The sequence below is a fragment of the Lissotriton helveticus genome, chromosome 6 (assembly GCF_964261635.1).
Source record: "Lissotriton helveticus chromosome 6, aLisHel1.1, whole genome shotgun sequence".
Taxonomy (NCBI): Eukaryota; Metazoa; Chordata; class Amphibia; order Caudata; family Salamandridae; genus Lissotriton; species Lissotriton helveticus.
In genome coordinates, this window is record NC_136067.1 from 2090668917 (window position 1) to 2090682597 (window position 13681).

A 13681-nucleotide genomic window follows, 5' to 3' on the forward strand; every position below is an offset into this window, starting at 1 on the left:
ATTTGATTGGAATTCCATTTAGCCATTTAGCCTGTAGACCTCTCTAAATACCGTGAGGTAAATTACTTCACAAAACACATCTGAAGTGTTGGAATTGACAACCAATTAAAATGTTACTTTCATTTTCTACTTTTTTTACCTGACATTTGATTGGTTATGTACCCGAATATATATAAAGGAAGAGAAGGAAACACAGCCATTTTGACTACTACTTCCTGGTGTACATTTCTATTAGAATTTTCATTAATAACTTCAACTTCTTTTTAAAGGTAAGTTGTTATTTTTAAAACTGAAGTATATTGTGCACTTTAAGTTAATATGGCAAACTTTTTCTGTTAGTTATATACTATCCCTCTGTAGTACTTATAAATTTAGATACACTTTTTTATATTCCTACTTCCACTCTGATACTATACACTGCCCAAAGATAAATTCTCTGTTAAAAACTGCCTATCTAAAATTAATCCCAACAGTGCCCTACCTCTACTAATATATATTTTTTTTATGCAAATTTCAGGAAAAATGGAAAGTGAACAAAACATTTCATTTGAAATTGTCCTTCCAGAGTCCAACACAGAAATCATAGATCCAAATGAGATTGAATTTATGGATGAAACTTGGGACCAAGAACTACTGCAATGTGTGCAAGCAGTAGATAACCTCCTTGCAAATGAGGACATTTTACAACCTCAGAGACTACAATCTATATTCCATGATTATGAAATTTCTGACAATGAAATGTTAGAAAGTTTAATAAATTATGAAACACAATAAAAAAAGTTTAAAAAAAAAAAAAATAATCAACAAAACCAACAATCAATTAACATACAGCATTTGAAAAGTCTATCATTCATTTTTTATTGTGATACGCTCCCCAGTACGCTTCCCGGTTCGCGTACCGGGCGCTAACCACGAAAAAAAACAAAAAAAAATGTATTTTTTTTTGCTTAGCGGGGCCCCTTTAAAGCCTCCATATCAAACCTAGGGGGTCAGGGAGTATCTACTATGCCCCCTTATGGTCATTTGCCCCTTCGCTTTTGCCTCCTCTTGTCTCTCGATCCTACCGAGAGACAAGATGGCGGCCGCTCCGGACTGTTTAGAATGTTGACAGACACCGGAGAGCCAATCAACTTCGCTACGCGAAGTTCCGTTACGCGTCAAGTACGCGTACCGGGGCGCTGCCTGGTCCGCGCTTACAGATATATATCTTTTTTTGAGCGTTATTTTCTCAAAATCCACTGCAGCACATATATTGAGACCTACAAAAGGCACATCGGGCTACCAGTCCCTACAATTTTGCCAAGTTTCGTGCAAATCCATTCAGCCGTTCGGGCTAAAAATGAGGCTAACCGCCCTATGGAAAACTCAATGTTAAAAACACGTTTTGGGACCCCCCTTTTTTCTCGGCCCCCCCTGGACCAACTCCCCCCAAATTTCCAGTGGCTGCTCAGAAACAAAATGTTCCATTTTGCTGAAAATTTCAGCCAATTCCGTCCACAAACGCCAAAGTTATTAGACATAGAATTTTCAAAAAACCCTGGTATATTCAAATATATGCCAAAGACAGAAATGGAGGTGGTCAAACCAATTTTGTCCACAAATTGAGAAGTCGAGGAAGCATGTAAACAAATCTGTTTCAGCTTACATGAGAGACCATGGAATGGGCTCCCTGTACAACAATAACTTGCGTTACTACATGCAAGATATCTACAGAGGAGATGGAGTTCACTTCTCAGATGAGGGCAACAGAATTTTCACTCTGAATTTAAGAATGTGCATTGGTACCTACTTATAAGTACCTAAATGTACCATAAACCCAAAAGCTCTTCTCAGAGCTACCCTACATCTAATCACTCACAATTATTATTTTACTCTAACTTTTTTCACTAATTTTCAACAAAGTACACTCCCTGGGGCGCTACCCGGTACGCGTACCGGGAGCTAACCTCGCGAAATTTTTAAAAAAAATGTTATTTTTTCGCACATATGGGCCTCATCAGCCACCCTCACAAAACCTAGGGGGTCAAGATAAGTCTACCGTGCCCCCTTCTACCTATTCTGAACATTATTTGCCCTCCATCTTGTATCATAATTCGACCGAAACACAAAATGGTGGACTCCCGTTACGCTTAAGGTTCGCGTACCAGGGCGCTCACCGGTTCGCGTACCGGGTCGCTTCCTGGGGAGCGCACCATCAAAAAAGGTGGGAAAGTAGTTCACACAAAAGCCACTTGAGACAATTTCACCAAATATAGATTAGCTCATACTACATACCAATCCCTACCATTTTCACAAATTTGATTGGAATTCCATTTAGCCATTTAGCCTGTAGACCTCTCTAAATACCGTGAGGTAAATTACTTCACAAAACACATCTGAAGTGTTGGAATTGACAACCAATTAAAATGTTACTTTCATTTTCTACTTTTTTTACCTGACATTTGATTGGTTATGTACCCGAATATATATAAAGGAAGAGAAGGAAACACAGCCATTTTGACTACTACTTCCTGGTGTACATTTCTATTAGAATTTTCATTAATAACTTCAACTTCTTTTTAAAGGTAAGTTGTTATTTTTAAAACTGAAGTATATTGTGCACTTTAAGTTAATATGGCAAACTTTTTCTGTTAGTTATATACTATCCCTCTGTAGTACTTATAAATTTAGATACACTTTTTTATATTCCTACTTCCACTCTGATACTATACACTGCCCAAAGATAAATTCTCTGTTAAAAACTGCCTATCTAAAATTAATCCCAACAGTGCCCTACCTCTACTAATATATATTTTTTTATGCAAATTTCAGGAAAAATGGAAAGTGAACAAAACATTTCATTTGAAATTGTCCTTCCAGAGTCCAACACAGAAATCATTGATCCAAATGAGATTGAATTTATGGATGAAACTTGGGACCAAGAACTACTGCAATGTGTGCAAGCAGTAGATAACCTCCTTGCAAATGAGGACATTTTACAACCTCAGAGACTACAATCTATATTCCATGATTATGAAATTTCTGACAATGAAATGTTAGAAAGTTTAATAAATTATGAAACACAATAAAAAAAGTTTAAAAAAAAAAAAATAATCAACAAAACCAACAATCAATTAACATACAGCATTTGAAAAGTCTATCATTCATTTTTTATTGTGATACGCTCCCCAGTACGCTTCCCGGTTCGCGTACCGGGCGCTAACCACGAAAAAAAACAAAAAAAAATTTTTTTTTTTTTGCTTAGCGGGGCCCCTTTAAAGCCTCCATATCAAACCTAGGGAGTCAGGGAGTATCTACTATGCCCCCTTATGGTCATTTGCCCCTTCGCTTTTGCCTCCTCTTGTCTCTCGATCCTACCGAGAGACAAGATGGCGGCCGCTCCGGACTGTTTAGAATGTTGACAGACACCGGAGAGCCAATCAACTTCGCTACGCGAAGTTCCGTTACGCGTCAAGTACGCGTACCGGGGCGCTGCCTGGTCCGCGCTTACAGATATATATCTTTTTTTGAACGTTATTTTCTCAAAATCCACTGCAGCACATATATTGAGACCTACAAAAGGCACATCGGGCTACCAGTCCCTACAATTTTGCCAAGTTTCGTGCAAATCCATTCAGCCGTTCGGGCTAAAAATGAGGCTAACCGCCCTATGGAAAACTCAATGTTAAAAACACGTTTTGGGACCCCCCTTTTTTCTCGGCCCCCCCTGGACCAACTCCCCCCAAATTTCCAGTGGCTGCTCAGAAACAAAATGTTCCATTTTGCTGAAAATTTCAGCCAATTCCGTCCACAAACGCCAAAGTTATTAGACATAGAATTTTCAAAAAACCCATAGGGAAAAAATCCTAACTATATATACCTACTGGCGACCGCCAGTAGGTAATATATATATATATATATATATATAGACTAAACAGGACTACCAGTCCCATCAGGCACTGGGACATTCGGACTGCCCATCAGGGGCGTGTCATGATCATTATCAGGGCTGGTACCTGCATACCCTTCATCAGTTCGCCAAATCCTCTGAAGAGAAGGCGGGAGCCTTCGAAACGCGTCAGGAATTCCACGGCGAAATGGGATTGAATCACTTTCTCTTGAGCTCCTCAGCTATTCAAGCACGCTGTGGCAAGAAAGGCGAGTTCAAGTTTCTCCCCGCGAGTGTGGCTGTGTCTTTACACGCGAGCGCACATATGTGGATGGAACCATCACCATCCTTTTACCGCACCCGCCAGAAGAGTGCAGCAGCGCCATGATGGAAACGAGCGAGCAGAGACCCTGCATACACGCTGAGCACCGCCAAGCAGCCTCAGGGTAGGAGCCGACCAGGGCAAGCATCCAGCTTGCTAGTTTGACGGGCATATATCCGTCTGCTACTCTGCCATCGTGAGGTCGCCTGGTTGGCGAGGGGAGACCACTCGTCCGCCTTGATCCACACATGGGGCGCCAAGACTAAACAGGACTACCAGTCCCATCAGGCACTGGGACATTCGGACTGCCCATCAGGGGCGTGCCATGATCATTATCAGGGCTGGTACCTGCATACCCATCATCAGTTCGCCAAATCCTCTGAAGAGAAGGCGGGAGCCTTCGAAACGCGTCAGGAATTCCACGGCGAAATGGGATTGAATCACTTTCTCTTGAGCTCCTCAGCTATTCAAGCACGCTGTGGCAAGAAAGGCGAGTTCAAGTTTCTCCCCGCGAGTGTGGCTGTGTCTTTACAAGCGAGCGCACATATATATATATATATATATATATATATATATATATTCACTGAAAAAAACATAGGTTAGAGACCATATATAGTTAGGAATTAGCATTTAAAAAACCTTGAAAACTCACTGAAAAAACCATTGGTTAGAGACCATATATAGTTAGGGATTAGCATTTAAAAAACCTTATTTTACTCACACAAAACCATTGAAATTCCATATAGAGTTAGTTGCACTAACTATATATCGCTCACCCGCAATCCACTGCTGATGATGTCACATATTACATCATTCATGACATGGTCAGTGACATCACTGATGACATCACTGATGACATCTCAAATGACATCACTGATGACATCATCCAGTGACTGTGTGTTTCTGTAAAGTTTAAATATGTTTTACATATTGAAGAATGAGTAGATGTAGAAGTGTCTGGATGAAGGATTTAGTAGGTGCGTGACTGACTGTATGAGTGAGTGATTAAATGTGTCTCACTGAGTGCATGGGTTAGTGACTAAACTGTCTTAATTTGTGCATCATTATGTCTGTTGTTCTGTAAACTGCTGCATGTGTTGGTCAGTAGCTATATGAGTAACTATATGGGTTATTGATTGATTGCCCAAGTATTTGTATGGGAGAGTGTGTGTGTGGCTGGCTGGGAGGTGTGTGACTCTGTGCAGATCAATGTGTACTTGTATCAATGATTGTATAAGAGAGTAAGTATGTGTTAGTATATGTTTCAAAATGTAAGGTGCTCTATGTTTAACTGTATAGATTAGAAAATGGAAGTGTGATTGATTATTTACAGGACTGACTAGGTGTGTGAGTAACTCCATGGATGAGTGACAGAGTGTGAGAGTCTGTATAGGTGTATGAGTGCATATGATAGTGTTGTAAAGATGAGTGATTGTATGTATGAATGATTGTATGGGTAAATGAGTGAATGTGTGTGTAAACATAGGAATCACTGAGTGCGTATGTAGTAACTAGTATTGGTGTGTCAATGGTTTAGAAAATTAAACTCTGTATTTAACACTGTGTGTAACAGAGGTTATATTAAAGTGTGAGGAGATGCATTGTATTGTCACATGAATGATATCATCAGTGATGTGGTCATTGATGTCAAATGAGATGTCATCAGTGATGTCATCAGTGATGTCATTTGAGATGTCATCAGTGATGTCATTTGAGATGTTATCAGTGATGTCATTTGAGATGTCATCAGTGATGTCATCAGTGATGTCATTTGAGATGTCATCAGTGATGTCATCAGTGATGTCACTGACCATGTCATGAATGATGTAATATGTGACATCATCAGCAGTGGATTGCGGGTGCGCGATATATAGTTAGTGCAACTAACTATATATGGAATTTCAATGGTTTTGTGTGAGTAAAGTAAGGTTTTTTAAATGCTAATCCCTAACTATATATGGTCTATAACCTATGGTTTTTTCAGTGAATTTTCAAGGTTTTTTAAATGCTAATTCCTAACTATATATGGTCTCTAACCTATGGTTTTTTCAGTGAATTTCAATGGTTTTTTAATAGCAAATATCATAAGCTGTCGAATGTCAAGTACGTGGTAAGTAAAAACATTTTCGTGTTTATGCACACTGATCTGCTTTGAATGCTGCCCCCCCCCCTCATTTCTATTAGGAGTACTCTCTCTTTGCAGATAGTGAAGGGTAGTTAACGCAGGCCTTTGCCCCCGTTGTAATCCGTCGTGCCTGCTTCTCTCTCCATTTGATTGATTGTTATCCAAGCATTTACTGTTTTAGAATTGGTTCTCTTTGGTTCATTCTCTATTTACAAACAAGCACAGAGTCGCAATACTCTGTTTAGTCTTTGCAGATAGCGAAAAATCGTGTAAAAAAACAAAAGGAATCGAGCAAAATCAGTAGGCCACTAATGGGATCTCTTTTTGACCTCGCTAAAATAGAAACATTAGAAACAACCCCTCATGACAAACACGAAACTATTGAGATGAACTGAACTCCACACCATGATGGCTGAAATACAGCTCGGCTCCGCCACCCACCCCGCCCAAAATAACGATAAACTCTATGCAAATATTACAAATATATACAACACACCAGCAAAGTAACAGGGTAAAACATTTTATTAAACAACTATTTACATAACTATTTTATACTTTTTGTTGCCCGATCCGGCTAGCTCAATCGATCGAGCATGAAACTCATGCACTCTGATGGTTCAAAGTTTTGAGGAGTGCTTGTAACACTGTCTGAAGCCTATTTGCACTTGCTTCAGCTTCACTATTCTCAAAGTAAAGTGGGGGCTGTTTGAGGACGTGACTGCATTTGTGAACAATGTAATGCGGTGCCACCCTGAACCGCTTGACGGAGGCCCCCGAGGGACGGTGTGATGGCGCGGACTCGGAGGGGGCGCTTGGCTCCGGCTCCCTCCCCAAGTCGTGTTCTCCTGGTGTAGCCTGAGATTGCCCCCGACATAGGTGGCCGGCTCCCGGGATCAAGCGGAACTTTTTGCCTTTTGGTAACTCTTCCATTCTTGACCTTGTCCCACAATCCGTTTCACCTAAAGACACGCTGTAGTGGGGCGCCCCTTTACCATTTCAGTTGCCATTCCGCCCGCTTTTGCTACACTGTGCCTCTTCCGCTATTCAGCTGTTTACCGCCCGCTCTTTCGACTACAGCGTCTCGCTCACCATGTAGTTGAGTTGCTCCCGCTCTTGCGGTGCAGCGATAGCCGGCTGCCACAGTACTCTCAAAATGGCGGCCGGCTCTTCAGATTTGGGCGTGGTCCACTAAAATTGCCCTGCGACACCTTGGAACTCGGACGCTTGTCTGCTAGAGATTGGGCTCCATTCTCGAAAGCGTCCCCTCAGCCTTGAAGATTCTACAAAAGTCTTGGGGGCCCCCGACTCCCGCAGGCTTCTGGTGGGGAGCGGCTAGCATTATTGCTCGTCGAATGGCCACGACGGAGCTACGAAATGGTGGTGCTCTCATGCTAACGCCAGCTTCAGTCTGAAACATCCAGAAACACTGTAGACTACCAATTCGATCAGTTCCGGTAGCGCCCCAACGTGACCCGGTAGAGAAGAACTAGCCCTCCGCTCTTTGACTGATGGTTCTTGTTGCCTGTCCCTTCTGTTGTCATTTAACAGAACTATTTAGCCTGCTGAAAGGGGTTGTGTTCCGACCGCTGGTTGGTGGAGACATTTTGACTATATTCTGGACCTGCGTTGTCCCGTAATGCGTCATATGACGCGCCGCGTTAGCGCATCCGGAAGTGATCCGGGGCGCGACGCGCAGCGCGTAACGTAAGCATAACAGGTCATGTGACTTGTTAATAAAACTTTTCATTGGTTCATTTTACTTTTCTTATTCTAATGATGAAAGGCTTGGTCATATGACCTAAAAATTACGCTTTTTATTACTTTCGAACATTATTTTTTCTTAAATATATGTTATAATGTTCCAGGCTAATGTACTTTCCCGGAAAATTTACAACTGTCCTGCAAGTAAAATATATTCCTTTTTCGAGAAAAAGGGCGTTTCTTCGTCCCATGACGGAGCCATTGAGCAAAAGAGGGTCGGCCTGCTGTCTTAGTCGCCGATACGCCTGAATATGAGATTCTTATCGATCACTTTATGTTGCAGGAGTAGAAAACACAACAGCCCTTGACCATTTATCTTTACTGCGTTCCTGCGTATTATACCTTTTACCCTTCATGTAATTGGTCTGCTTTATTTCACTTGCCTTTTACTGATTCTAAAACAGTGACTATTATTAAAAACTTTACCAATGCATATACTACTACCATGTTTTCTTTTAAAAACCTTTATTGTGAAAATGTCATTATACAAATACGGGCCTATAACCACGTGGGCCGGCCACGGAGCAAACTGTAATCGTATATGATGAGTAGACATTTACACTGTAGAGGAATGTAACGGGCGGGCCATTAGGTTGCAAGAACTAAAGTGTCTAACAGTTGCGGAATCGGTGGACGTACATTTTATAATTAAAATACGACAGGGCCAGTTACAATAAAATTATCTAGATATACATTTGCGGGCAAGTACCATGGGTGACGTTAATTCGAACTTTCAATAGTACAGTAATCAATAACACATCAGAACTTAATATCAATAGGGATATCGAAATATTCAATCTATTCTCGTCCCCGCCCGCCATGTGCTTCAAAACTGCATACGTATCTCGTGATATCAAGGTTGTGCAACCAGTACACAACAAGGAGTTACGAGTCCCATTTATTCCTGCGCCATTTTGGGCGAGGACGGGCAGGTCCAGGATATAGTCAAAATGTCTCTACCAACCATCGACTATGATGATGTTCATATGCTGTATTTATTAGAGTAACACTCATCTGTCCACATGAAATTAATTTGCCACAATCTAAACATGTCATTTTAATCTTTCCAAAGTTCTTCTAAATATTTGGGACCGTTTCCCTTGCCTCTGATGCTGTCAGTGCCACTTCTTTGATGAATGTACTGGCAGGTCGGGGGTTCTCCTCCAAATCTCTCTTTTATGCAGCACTATAATTAATCGGTGCCACCTCTCCATATGACGATGCATGGTATAGTTACCATAACTATATTTTTTTTCGGTTCCTCTGGAGAGTACATCGTGGCAGATGAAGCGTGTAACGTACCGGGCATTTACCTTTTTTTGCATGTAGAGGAAAGGAAAAAAAATTCGAGCGTCCGAGTTCTAAGGTGTCCCAGGGCCATTTTAGTGGACCAGGCCCAAATCCAAAGAACAGGCCGCCATTTTGAGAGTCCTGTTGCAGCCGCCTGTCGCTGTAGCATCAAGAGCGGCCAAAACTCAGCTGAATGGCAACTGAAACGGTAAAGGGGCGCCCCACTACAGCAGACGAGCCTCCACCTAGGAAGGCCCGTTCACGCCGCCTCCCACCCCCCCTTCGGGCACCCCACGCCGTTATTCGGAGCAGGATTGTAGGATGGCCACACCAGTACGGCAACTTGCTAGACACCACCTCGGTGCCTACCGAATCTCAGCGCCTTGTGGTGTCTTCTATTCAGAAAACATTGTTGTGCTGCCTTCGACCTATTCGCCGCAAGTGCGCACGCAACTCAGCTGCATAGCTTGCTAGACACCACCTCGGTGCTAACCGAATCTCAGCGCCTTGTGGTGTCTTCTATTCCGAAAATATTGTTGCGCTGCCTTTGGCCCCATTCGCACATCGGTCCGCTACTGACGCCATCTCACAGGCCAACGGGGCGCCCCACGCCGACTTTCAGCATTGTAGGATGGCCACACCAGTGCGGCAACTTGCTAGACACCACCTCGGTGCCATCCGGATCTTGGCATCTCAGCGCCTTGTGGTGTCTTCTATTCAGAAAATATTGTTGCGCTGCCTTTGGCCCCATTCGCACATCGGTCCGCTACTGACGCCATCTCACAGGCCAACAGGGCGCCCCACGCCGACTTTCAGCATTGTAGGATGGCCACACCAGTGCGGCAACTTGCTAGACACCACCTCGGTGCCATCCGGATCTTGCCATCTCAGCGCCTTGTGGTGTCTTCTATTCAGAAAATATTGTTGCGCTGCCTTTGGCCCCATTCGCACATCGGTCCGCTACTGCCGCCATCTCACAGGCCAACGGGGCGCCCCACGCCGACTTTCAGCATTGTAGGATGGCCACACCAGTGCGACAACTTGCTGGACACCACCTCGGTGCCATCCGGATCTTGGCGCGTTGTGCTGCCTTCGGCCTATTCGCACATCGGTCCGCTACTGACGCCGCCTCACGTGCCAACGGATTTTCTACGCTTTTTATACCCTATGCCGCATAACAGGTCATGTGACTTGTTTATAAAACTTTTCATTGGTTCATTTTACTTTTGGTTTCCTAATGATGGAAGACTTGATCATATGACCTAAAAATAACACTTTTCATTGGATGAAAACTATTTTTTTTCCCAAACGATGAAAGCCCCACCTTGTTTCTGGATGTTTCAGACTGAAGCTGGCGTCAGCATGAAAGCACCACCATCTCGTGGCTCCGTCCTGGTCATTCCGCGAGCAATCATGGCAGCCGCTCCCCACCGGAAGCCTGCAGGAGTCGGGGGCCCCCAAGACTTTTGTAGAATCCTCAAGGCGGAGGGGACGCTTTCGAGAATGGGGTCCAAGACCTAGCAGACAAGCGTCCGATTTCCAAGGTGTCCCAGGGCCATTTCAGTGGACCAGGCCCAAAAAGGAAAGAGCCTGCCGCCATTTTGAGAGTCCTGTGACAGCCGCCTATCGCTGCACCGCAAGAGTGGGCGCAACTCAGCTGAATTGCGGATTTTGACACAGTGGACCAAAAGCGGACGGAATGGCAACTGAAACGGTAAAGGGGCGCCCCACTACAGCAGACGAGGCTCCACCTGGGGAGGCCCGTTCACGCCGCCTCCCCCCCCCCCGGGGCGCCCCACGCCGTTATTCGGAGGGCGGCAACTTACTGGACATCACCTTGGTGCCATCCACATTTCAGCGCTTTCTGCTGCCTTGGAACTATTCGCACAACAGACCGCTACTGACGACCCACCCCCCGGGACGCCCCACGCCGGATACCCAAATCAGTGCGGCACCCAGGCAACATCACCTGGGTGCCGTCCAGAAATCTGGACGTTGTGCTGCCTTGGGACTATTCGCACAACCGACCACTACTGACAATTGTTCCTTCTTTTTCCCTAAAAATGTTTAAATGTTTTTACTGTTTTTGTTTTGTTGTATATATTTATAAGTTATTAAAGTTTTATAATCCTACTACTTTGTTGGAGTGCTATATATTTTTAATGTGACACATAATTGTAAAAACTTTGATGTACAAAGAGTCATCCCTGGAATCTTCCGCTTCAGGCTCGGTCCCCTCCCCAATCACAATACAGGATGGTTTTCAGATAGTAGGAACACGTGTGGTGTGACGGATCTCATCGGGTGTGGGCCTTGATCTACTATAACTCCTTTGAAGAGGGGTGATTCTTTACAGCTGGGGCCATAAACTACATCTGCAAGGCTAGCTGATAGCCTGGGACCGGCCTGGACAATCGGACACAGAGGAAGAGGAGTGTCAGAGGGTGCGGTAGTGAATAGGGCGAAAGGGAGGTGTCGGGCGGGCACAGGGTGTGATTCTCAGGGAAGAGCAGCGCAGATGGGGGGAGGTTTATTGCCCATGCATAAGACAGAGAGCGGGGGTGACCAGTGCCTGGGGGAGATGCTTGCGAGGGTGGGGAGCCATGCTAAGGATCGACAGCGTGCAGAGAGTGGGTCTGGTCAAGTCATCTAAAATGGCTGCCGTGCACGACAAAAGTGTGGCATTTGAAAAAAGGCAAGATGGCGCAGACAATGTTTTTCAACACTTCCTGATTTCCTTCGAATCGAACGTTAACAGACGTTGGGGCATATTACCAAAGTTAAGCGATATTTATCCCTAACGATGCTTAGCAACTAATTTTTTACCGCTAAGCATCGTCAGAAATTATCGCAGATAAACCTTGCTATTATCAAGGTTTATCGCAAATGCGATAAAAAACGGCCGCAATGCATTAATATCGCTGAAAAGTCCGCGATATTCATGCATTACCGAGCTAATGCTCTTAGCCATGTTATCCACCTCCCATTGGATAACATGGCTAAGAACTGCTCAGGGCAGGTGTTACTTTTTGGAGATATTCGCGCTTAGCGCGAATATCTCCGTAAGTTGGTAATAGGAGATAGCGATGTTAGCGACTGTTTCCAGTCGCTAACATCTTGGCATGCCCACTTTGCATGTCATTAGTGATAAATATCACTGACATGCAAAGTGGGGCCCAAGATGGTCGCTATCTCCTACTAGCGGTCGCTAACTGGTGTTAGCGACAGCTAGGTAATACGGAGATAATTTTATCTCCCCTTTCTTGGCTTTTAAAGCCAAAAAAGCGGAGATAAACCCCCTTGATAATATGCCCCGTTATCTCTCCCACACTACCGGTCCCCCTGGGCTTAAACGCCGAGATGGTAGGGACTGCATCCCGTGAAGATAGGCCGAGACGTCACTCAGCAGAAAAAAAAGTTTAAAAAAAGTCTATAAACATACAATAAGTTAAAAGTCAATCATTCTTCATTCCTTGTAGTACGCTCCCCAGTCCGCTTCCCGTTACGCTAACCGGGCGCATCCCACCCAAAAAACGATTTTTTTTTTTTTTTTGCCCCGCGGAGCCCTTTTAAAGCCTCCACATCAAACCTATGGGGTCAGGGAGGATCTACTATGCCCCCTTATGGTCATTTGCCCCTTCGCTTTGGCCTCCTCTTGTCTCTCGATCCTACCGAGAGACAAGATGGCGGCCGCTACGGACTGTTTGGAATGTTTACAGACGCCGGAGAACTAATCAGCTTCGCTTCACAAAGCTCCGTAACGCGAAAAGTACGCGAAGTGGAGCGCTGCCCGGAGCGCTGTTACAGATATATATCTTTTTTTGAACGTTAATTTCTCAAAATCCACTGGAGCACATATATTGAGACCTAGCAAAGGCACATCGGGCTACCAGTCCCTACAATTTTGCCAAGTTTCGTGCAAATCCATTCAGCCGTTCGATTATTATTATTATTTTTTTTTTTGCCCCACGGGGCCCTTTTAAAACCTCCACATCAAACCTAGGGGGTCAGGGAGGATCTACTATGCCCCCTTATGGTCATTTTCCCCTTCGCTTTGGCCTCCTCTTGTCTCTCGATCCTACCGAGAGACAAGATGGCGGCCGCTACGGACTGTTTGGAATGTTTACAGACGCCGGAGAACCAATCAGCTTCGCTTCACAAAGCTCCATAACGCGAAAAGTACGCGAACTGGAGCGCTGCCCGGTCCGCTGTTACAGATATATATCTTTTTTTGAACGTTAATTTCTCAAAATCCACTGGAGCACATATATTGAGACCTAGCAAAGGCACATCGGGCTACCAGTCCCTACAATTT